Here is a 10,378-nt window from a genome sequence, read left to right as displayed (position 1 = left end):
CCCCCCTTCCCCAAGGCCCCCTCCCCTCCTCTCTCATACACAAATCTCCCTCCAACTTTTGTCCCACAGACCTGGAGGCCACTCGAGTCCCTGCCCGCTCCCCTCTCTCACCCTCCCCCACTGCTTTCAGTGTCCCCCCTGCCCACTGCCTCCCTGAGCCGGGGCGGGGGCCTCTCTCCTGCCCGGTGCCTTCCCAGCCACCTTCCGGCCTGTGTCCCTGAGCTCTGAAGGCGGGATTCCGAGGGCTCAGGTCAGAGTCCGCAGGCCCGGAGCTTCCTTCCGCGCCCCGAGCAGGGAGCAGGGAGACCGAGCGGGCGGGTGGGGGAAGGCCAGACTGCCCCCCACTCCAGCCTCGGCCCCCCTCCCCTCATTCCTCCCATTATGATTATTTTGCTCTCCCCTTGATTACATCTGCTTCACTAGCTCAGAAATAAAGATCCTTTGAGACTAATTTTGCGCCCCCAGCTCCCCACCCCTTCCCTCCTCCTTCCCTCCAGGCCTGGGCTCCCTTCAGCTCCTTTCTCACCGGCTGGAAGACATTGAGTTCCTTGTCTAGGGGGCTGGGGGGCTGGCGGGAGGGTGCCAGTGGGGCGGAGGGGGTCTCTCCAACTCAGGGACGTGTCCAGCAATCCAAACCTGTCCTCCCTTTGTTCCGCAAATCTCTTCACACTATCCCCACGCTCTGGAGTCTGCCTTTCTCCCAGTAAGCAGGGGGGGGGGGGGCTGGGGGGCGGGGAGGAGGACCCTGAACTCACTCCACCCCTCAATTCCAGGAACAGGAGGGAGGGGGAGAAAAGGGAGAAAAAGATCGAATCCCCCCCCTCATTAGCCAGAAAGGAAGCGAAAGGGGATAATTATAATTAAAAGCAGACAGCTGTGGATCTCGTCGTTTATGTTCCCCACGCCTCCTCCCACCTCTGCCGTCCCCCAAACATCTGCACGGCTCCGTGAGCACCGTCCCCCTGACGTGCGGGGGGGGGGGGGGGGGATGGGGGTGGGGGGTGGGGTGGGGTGGGGGGGCTGAGGTGCGGGGGCACCCAGTAGCCGGCACTTTCCTAAACATCTCAACAGACCCAAGGGTAGGGAGGTGTCGTCTTCCTGTGCCCCAACCTGCGCCCCAAAGTACGGCGCCCCCCCAGGAGGTGAGGGCATCCGGGTAATAACGACTAATTCAACAACTGGGTGTGGGGGGGGAGATCTTCGATATTCCTAAAACTGGTCACACCTGATTCATAACATCAGTACATACAAATCACATGTGATCTAGAATATTTTCTCATCCAGGCCGGTCTCCCCTCCTCCGAACACAGGAGGGGCCGGGAGCCAGGACCTCCGAGGGCTGTGTTGTAACAAAGAGAGGCTTGTGGATTTAGGGGACACATACTTTATAATTTGGGGTGGTGTTGCTGGGCCCAACTCTGCTACCCATGTATTTATAGAACTTGATCCTAGGCCAGAACAGCAGGGTAATTATAGCATTATTAGCATATATGCAAATCAAGTAACCTATATACGCTGAATGGAAGCAAATTATTATTTATTTCTCTCCCCCCTCTCCTTCCAGCTCTGGCATCAGAGCCGCACGCCAGCAATTATCTGACACTGGGAGAGGGGCCGCAGGCCTGGAGGAGGGGGCTGAGGGAGGGGGACATTTTGCTCAGCTTTCTTCTGGGAAGAGTAGGGAGGGGCTGGGAAGAAGTCTTTGAATTAACAAAGGTAGGGTGGGGTGAGGGTGGAGAGACAGAGACCTGGGACCGAGGGGGGCGGACGAAGCCAGGGAAGCTGTGAAGAGTGACAGAGGTGGAGAGACAGACGCACGGCTCAAGGGAGTGGGGGAGCGGGGACACATTCGGGAGGGCACACGGAGGGGGCGTCCTGACTGGGGGAGAAAACGAGGGCCTGCCTATCTGGAGGGGGGGGGGCATGGGCTCATCCCGGACATTCTGGTCGTAGGCCTGGGGCTGGGCGCTCTCCCAGCTGCTGCCAAAGCCCACCCCATTCCCAGGCCCTGTGCCCGCCCTGTTTGCCCCACCTAGTAAATAGTCAAGGGCACTAAGCACGGGGTGTTGGCACCTGCTTCGGTCCAGCTGCTGGGTGAGCGCCCACGGGGAGGATAGAGTCCCACTGGAGCCCCTCCCCTCCCCCAGGGTGTCCGGCCTCCGTGGGGCTCCCCACCTAGATGTCCCCTGCTGCCTCGGGTTCTAAAGACCCACATCAGTGTCTCCCTTCCCCAGCTCCGGCCCTGTCTCACTCAGGCCTCCTGTACACCGCCTCTCGGGCTGGGAAGCGGGACCGGAGGGGTTTCTCCTTTTTCTACAATTGTTCCCAGGACTCGCCCCACCGACTCGGGGTCCCCCTTCCTCTGCCTGGCCGGGCAGGAGCCACGGACTTCATAGCCTCACCGACGTCCTTTCCTCCGTTCCCCTCGGAAGAGCCCTTCCACCCCCGAGTGGATCAAGGGGACTTCTCCATTTGAGTGGCCACAAAGGCCTTTTCACGTCCCCAGAGATACCCGCAGCCCCAGCAATTCCAAATGTCCCCCTCTAGGTACTGCTAAAGTGGCCATCTAGCTCCCCCCGTCTCAACAGAACCTTTGCCCACCTGAGGCCGACTTCAAAGAAGGCCATACTGGGGAGATGACCTAAGCTGTGGTGGAATGAAGAAGGGGAAGGATCTTTGAAAGAAGCGGGCAGAGACAGACACCCAAAGAGACAGTAGCCAGAAGCCTGCAGGGAAACAAGATGTCGAGGCTGCACTTAGATTTTTACACAAACACGAAAATGTGTGATCACATCAAGTATATAGAGACCAGCACGATGGACGGGCTTTATGGCCAATGACCTCCACGTCTACGAAATGCATTTGTCTCTGTGTGTCCTCCTGGGTCTGTTTGCTCTTCTGGCGTATAATACACAACAGTGAAGGAGCCGAAGAGGGACTGAAAGAAAGACACACACACACACACACACACACACACACACACACCCAGCAGAGAGAGGAGCCCAGAGAGGCAGAGACCAACACCTACAAGAAAGGCACCAAGGAGCTAGTCAAAGGCAGGGCAGACCAGGAGGCTGACAGCCAGCCGGCCCCAGGGGCCCAGCTTGCCTTTCTCTGTCCCACGTTAGCGACCTGGGACGTGGCCCTTACATCTGCCTGTTCAGGCTCAGTCCAGAAACTGGCGAATGGATCGGCGGCTTCAGCAGGCATATCCCCCTGCCTGGATCTGGAGTCTTTGGACGGTGGCTGGACCCCCTCCCAGGGCTGTCCCGTGGAGACCCGGCCTCCAACCACCCAGCATTCCAGACAGGGACTCACTAGCATTTCCCTTTTGAGCTATGCACTTGCCCACGTCTGTGGCTCTCACATACAATGACTGACCTCCAAACCTATGGAGTTGTGTGTGTGCACGTGAACATCTCTTCTCTCCTCTTCTCTCCTGCAAAATGAATGTCCCTGGCAATCCAGTTGGACATCTGTAACCTTGCCTGCCCCTTGCCTGGTATGGTTCTCAGGGGCCATGGGTGGAGCAGGTCTGGAGAGGGCACGCACAGCTTTGTGTTTTCGCCCAGCAGGGTCTGTGTGTCCCGACGCCTGCCTGGGGTCAGGGTCTGCCGTCGCCATTGGCCACATATCTGGCCACCACTCGTGTGCTGCTATACCCTAGGGTCCCTTCCAGACCCAGGACTTCTGGGACCCGGTCCAGCTGGTCTTTTACCCCAGAGTTCATCCCCGAGGCTGCCAAAATATCCCTTTTTGTTGATTTGATAATGTATTGTCAAACACAGTTGATAATTGTGGGTTTTCCCCACAAACCAGCCTTTCCCCACGCAGCTCCCAAGGCACCAGTCACCCCAGACCTCGCCACAGAGGTCCGGCTAGCGTGCCCGCTTGGTCACAACACCCATGGGCTGGAGAGAGATTTTCTGTTGACATCTCCCTGGGTGTCTACTTGGTAACTATATCTGTACTTTTATTCCTAGAACCGCACACATCTTTTCTGCTCCTTTTCACGGAAATCACGGTCCCTCTGTGGGCACCTGACCAAACGGCAGCACCGTGATCCGCGAGGCGGGAATACGAACGAACGGGCACACGGGTCCCACGCCCGCCACTCTAACACAGTGCCTTTTCCGGATGCCGTGCTGGCCCCTGTCTGCTTCACAGAAGGGTCTCCAGGTCCGATGCTCACCTCTGGGGCTGGGGCTCCCGGATTTGGGCCGGAACCCTGGGCCAAACAGGCGGCCAGTATTCCCCACCTTTGGAGCCCCTACCACCTCAGTCCAGGCAGAGGTAATGAACTCTGGGCGGCTGTGTATGCGGCCGCGGTGCCTGCGCGGAGACCGGCAGGTTCCCTCTGCACCCCGAGGCTGCGGGGGGGTCACACTGTGATGGTTTGTTAGCGCTGAAACCCCCCTGGGCTGCCCAGGGTGTGCACGCAGGTTTAAGTGCGTCTGAGTCCTGTCTCCACGGCGCGCAGTGATGTGTGTGCTGTGTCCATTTCGCCCCGGCTCCGGCTCTGCTTCTGCCAGGGCGGCGTGTTTGCGTGGCTTGAGGCTGCGTGTCTGACATTTGTCGATCTCGGTGTTTGCGGGTGTGTCTGGGGGTCCCTGAGTCCCAGGGTGAACCATGCGCCTGTGCCTCTGTCTGCCTGGGGCCAGGCCCCGCGCCCCCTGCCCTCCGACTCCAGCCGTGCTTTCCAGGTGGCTGGCTGCCCGCTTCCCACAAAGTCCCCGCTGGGGGCGGGGGTCCTTCTAGGCTCTGCCAGCTCCGGGGACGCGACGGCCCAGGCGACCAGTAAACAGAGAAAGAAAGAAAAAGAAAACAGGGAAAGGGAAACAGAGGAGGAGGAGGAGAACAAAAACTATGTGAAATGAGGTAAAACGTTAAAACCAAAGGGATAAAATGACCCTAAATGAAATAAAAGGGAAACATAACAAGGATATTAAAAACGTTAAATTAAATGATAAAGGCAAGGTAACAAAATGGAAAAGAAAAGGCTCCAAGGCGCCCGAGGGGAGGGGCGGAGACGGGGCGATGTGGCGTTGGAGTTGGGGGTCCGTGGGAATGTGAGGGACGGGTCCTGGCGGGGGGGGGGCGTGCTGCAGGATCCAGGGGGCGCGGGAACTGCCGCGGGAAGCGGGGGAGGGGGGCACGGGATGGGAAGACTGCAGGAAAGGGGGGGCTCGGGAAGTCTGGGGGGACTGCAGGATCCGGGCGGGCCCAGGCTTTCAGGGGTGCGGGGAGCGGGGGTCGGGTGCTGCGGGAAGCAGGCAACACTGGAACCGAGGGGCTGCAGGATGGGGGGGGGTTGCCCGCGGGATCCGGGGCCGCGGGGAGGGGGCGGCGCAGGATGGGGGGCCGAGGGAAGCAGGAGGCGCGGGATCCAAGGGGCTGCAGGAACCAGAGCCGCGGGGTCTCCGGAGCGGGGAAGCGGGGGCCTCGGGGTCTCCTCTGGCCGCCCGCTCCCCCGACCCGGGTCAGGCGAAAAGCGGGCTCGAGGCTGTGCGGGTCCCCACCCCCCTCCCCCCATTGCCGCCGCGGAGCCCGTCCCGGGGGAATAAAGCCGAGAACTACCTCCCCCCCGCCGCCCCCCCCCCCCCCGCCACCGCCATCCCCCCGGTCTTCCCTCGAGTCTGAGTTTTTGGCCGCCAGGCCTTTGCAGACGCCGTCTCGGGATTCGCGGCGCCAGGCTTTGGCTCGCGAAGCCAGAACCGTGGAGAGCGTAGGGACCCGGGTCCGCGGCCGCCGCGCTCCCCGCTCGTCCCCGCTCGTCCCGGCCTCGGGGTCCGGAGAAGCTGGGGCAACGGGGGCAGCCTGGGGAGCCCCGGGAGCCCGGGACGAGGAAGATGAGACACACAGAGGCTGGGGACAAGAGGGGCCAAGACCGAGGGGACAGGAGGGGAAGAGATACGGAGGAGAGAGAGATACGGAGAAATCACGGAGGACACAGGGACCGGACAGGGCGCTGGAAGGGAGGGGGGGGGCTCACGGAGTTTGGCGGAGGCCTTGCTACCCTCCCTTCCTCCCGCGGCGCCGGGTGTCCCTTCCCGTCCCTTCCGAAGCTGCGTAGTTCCTAGACCCAGGTTTCCAGGGGCTGAGGGAGCCCGGCTCCAGAGAGTTAGGGCCGTGTAGACCTCGTGGACCTTGTCTGTGGTTCTCCCGGGCAGGGAAAGGGGATGGAGAGCCGCGCTCCCCGGGGAGCTCTAACATTCCAGGGCACAGAGCAGATAGCCAAGAGGGGGACCCAGCCCGCCCAAGCCCTCCAGATCCAGGTGGGATCCTGGCATCACTGCCACCTGAGAGCAAGTCCCGGCCTTCTGGGGGAGGGGGGCATTTCACTCTCAGAACACCTGAATAGACGCCCCCCGCCAGCCTCTTCCACCCCCGTGTCTGTGGCCACCACCAACCTTGTGGCCTTGGCCTCGTCGTTTCCTCCACCCCTTCCGTCCTCCATAAAAGAAGCGTCCTTCCAGTGCGAAGGTGACCAGAGCCGGGAGGGAACCAGACCGACCCGGATTTGGTGGCTCAATCTCACCCCAGAACGTGTTGGACTTGGTCAGTAAGTGTCTCCGGCATTAATCCGGGGCAGGGTGCGCACAGACTTGAGAGGACACCACGAGCTGTGGGAGTGAGGCTGAAGAGCGGGTACTTCCGCGAGAACCCAGGAGAACGGGGAGCAGGACGGCTGCCCAGGAGGGTCCCTGCCCCGAGGTGAACGTCCAGGCGGGCTGTTCCTGGCAGAGGGTTGATGTGAAGGCCCGAGGGCCCGTGGAGGGTGCGGGTGCTGGGAAGGACACAGTCTACAATGGTCGCCCCACCACTTAACTGGCTGTGTGAGTCTAAGCCAGTTGCCTACCCTCTCTGAGCCTCTCTTCTGAACAGGGAAAATGGACGAGAGGAAACTTACTTCCTGGGGCCGTGAACTCAGTAAATTAACGTGCCCAGTGTGTGCCTGTGTGCCAGCTTGGCCATCCACAGAAATTCACGAGATTGTACTTTCTTCCCATTCAGGGTTGTCCGGCCAACTTTGTGAGTTTTTCACTGGGGGGGGGGGGGGCAGTGGGAAAGGTGGTTGGGGGGGGGGGGGCTGTAGCTCGATGGGCCTCCACTCTGCCTTCCTGTGTCAGCCAGTCTGCAAATCCCCGTCGGCTCAAGCTATCTCAAAAAAATACATACATTAGGGGCTCCCGCCTGGTTCAGTGGTCGGAGCGGGTGACTCTTGATCTACTCTTGATCTCAGGGTCCTGAGTTCGAGCTCCAGGTGGGGCATAGAGATTATTAAAAAAAAAAAAAAAGTAAAGTAAAAAAAAGAATATTTAAAAAATACATACATTACAAAGTGTCCCTCTTTCAAAAAATGCTAAAATAAAGTAAACTATATCTTAATACATTGAAATAGCCTGAAACAAAATATTGTACAAGTGTAATTCCTCCTGGAACCCCCACCAGTCACCTGCTACACCTCTTGCAGCTAAAGTTAATACACTGAGAAACGTTGCATTTCTATTCTGTTCCAGGTAACTCCTGCTGCCTCTCTGTCTGTCCCCCTCCAGCTTCCCTTATCTGTGTATTTAGTTTTAAAGAATTGTGGAGATTCTACGTGCGGAAAACTGCGTACTTTGGTTGTTTCTGCTTTGGCTTTTAATTCCCCCAAATTAAATGCATACATGTGATACGATTACGACCAGACACCTGTTCAAGGATGGCTGTAACCACGCGAGGTCTCGGACAAGACTCCCCAAAAACAGATCGCGCGGCGGGTTAACAGACCCATTTCGCGCGTTGACCGACACCGACGGGTCTGCTAGTGAAGCGAAGGCAGCCGGGACCCCCGGAGCGGGGCCCGTCTCGCAAGCCGCCGGCCCCCTCCCGACCTGCCTCCCAAGTTTTCCGATGCCCTCCTCATTCCGTGGTGAGGAGATCCACATGACTTTCCGAACGTCCAAGTTTCTCTATAAACTACAGGCTACTGCGCAGATGCACACCGCAGAGAGCTCCGGGACCTACTGCGCCGCACCTGACGCGGAGCGGTCCCCCAGGCGCCCCGCCCCCGCCCAGGTCCCCCAGACGCAGGGGCTCCCGCTCCTGGAGGCGCCGGGGCTCTGGGGGACGGAGGTGAGCGAAGAGGGCGGAGGGCTGGGCGGAGTGGTTCATTAGCACCTCATCTCCCCTTCCGCATGCCTTCCCCGCCCCCGTCCCTCCTGGGGGAGGGGGGAGGGTCTGCCCCTCCCCCTCTCCCTGGCCCAGCCTCTGCCCCGCTTGGGCCAGTCCCGTCCGGTCGGGAGCGGGGTGGGGGACAGACTGGGAAGTACAGTTCGAGGGTTACAAATTGGAGCCTGAGAAGGATGTTCTGCCCCTCCAAGGCGGGAGACCCAATACCATTGTCTCCACAAAGAAGAGTCCCCGGACACCCTGGGAATGGAAAGGGTTGGGGGCAGGGGCGGTGGTGCGGACACCTCAACACTCTCAAAAGAGGGGGGAGGGCGACGGGGAAGGAGGAGGCTCTGAGAGCCCTGGGAGGAGAGGGGCCGGGGTGGCGCAGCTAACGAGCCCCTTCCCAAATTCTCTGGGCGGGACTGGGCTGCTCCCAGAGGGGGGTCTTTTCTAACAAGGTGCCCCTGGGCCCTGCCCCTCCCTCCCCAGGAGCCCAAGCCGCCAAAGGTTCGTGGAATATAATGGATCATTTTCCAATTTACCAGGGTCTTAGAGATTACGCCGCTAATCCCATCAAAGACCATCTGCTTACATTGTCCCTCCTGAGCCAAAATAAATAGATCCTTTACTCCCTCCACTTCAACCCCTCTGGGGTATTGTAGCGGGAGAAAGTTCGACAAGGCCCAGCCCGTTCCCCCCTCCCTCCTGCTGTGGGCTGGACAGAAAAGGAGAAAACAAACTTGGCTTGTCTGAGGTGTGAAAGGTCACTTATGCTCCTGAGCCGTATTCTTCTCGGGAGCCCGCGGCGCTGGGAATCGGGGAGAGGGGCGGCCGGCCCCGTGGAGGTGTGGGGCTGGCTGCCCGGGGGCACCCCCAGCCCCGGCCCGCCGGGCCCTGGCCTGGCCTCTTTGAGTCTCTCCCACCTGGGTCCCTGGGGAGATCTAGCTTCCGAGCCGACCCGGCACATGAAAATGCACAGGAGCACCAACTTGTTTCCATCTAAGTCATTTGTTTCATAGACATTTATTCTCTTCTTTGTGATTGCTCTGTCGACGACAGGGGCCTCATACTTGGGGGGAGAGGGGCTTCAGGGGAGCCTGGAGGGGGTTTCATGGCTGGAACCTGGGGGGGGGGGTGGGCAGGTGCAACCCAGGCCCCAGGAGTCACACGGGAAGGGAAGTACATGAGGCCTGAAACGGGGCGGGGGGAGCTCCTTGAAAAGGTGGCTTGTGAACAAGGACTTCTAGGTGAGAGGGGTATTCAGGGGGTATTCCACAGGTTTGTCCATGTGCCGACTTCTTCCCCACCCTGGCCCTCAACCAACCTTTTAGCTGTTTTCTAACCCACTCAAGAAACTAAAGGGGCTATTACTTGAAAAAAAATTTGTTTCTTTTTTATTCTCTCCTTTTTGGGGCCCAGTCTCCTTTTTGGGGCTCAGTCAGTAGAGCCTACGGCTCTTGATCTCAGGGTGGCGAGTTCAAGCCCCACGATGGGTGTAGAGCTTACCTGAAAAAAATAAAAAGAGCTGAAGTGACTCCCAGTAGCCTGTCCCAACCACCACAAGACAGCCTGCAGAGGCAGGGCTCCCCAGCTCTGCCCAACAGCTGCCTGTCTGGGGCGACTGCCCCAGACACACTTGGTCCCCCAAAAGGCACATGTTTTGCTTCTGAAAAGCAGCAGGCGGCAGAAACAAGTCACGGGAGTCGGGAGGACCTCAGCCTGAACCAGCCCCAGCGCGGCGGCTTCTCACTGGCAGGGTGACCCTGGGTGCGGACCCTCCACCCCCTCCCTGTAAAAGGTCATGCCCGCCTCGCAGGGCGGCTGTGGACATTCAGTGAGGTACCACACAGTGTGCTAGTCCCAGGACCGCAGGAAGCTTTGAAAGCATTTGCTCAAGAAGTTCCACAGGGATGGGCAAAGTATTGGCACATGTTGGGACGGAATATCAATTCCCGAGTTATAAGATTTGCCCGTTTGGCAGACGTGTGCTCAGGACCTGGATGCACAAAGCTCTGAGGGCCACCAAGAGCACTGAGGCACGTGCCCCGATTAAAGAGGGCAGACGAGGACACGAACTGCTGGCGTACGTTGTGGGACATGACGTGTGCGCAGAAAATAAGACCGCAATTCTCTGGAGAGAGAAAGAGAGCACCGCGTATGGGGTACTGTGGGATCGGCAAAGCTTTCCTCAGGGAAGCGTGGAGGGCCGGTCCTTGAAGGA

Source organism: Panthera onca, chromosome F1 (assembly GCF_046562875.1).
Source record: "Panthera onca isolate mPanOnc1 chromosome F1, mPanOnc1 haplotype 2, whole genome shotgun sequence".
Classification (NCBI taxonomy): Eukaryota; Metazoa; Chordata; class Mammalia; order Carnivora; family Felidae; genus Panthera; species Panthera onca.
Note: the sequence above shows the minus strand (reverse complement) of the source record.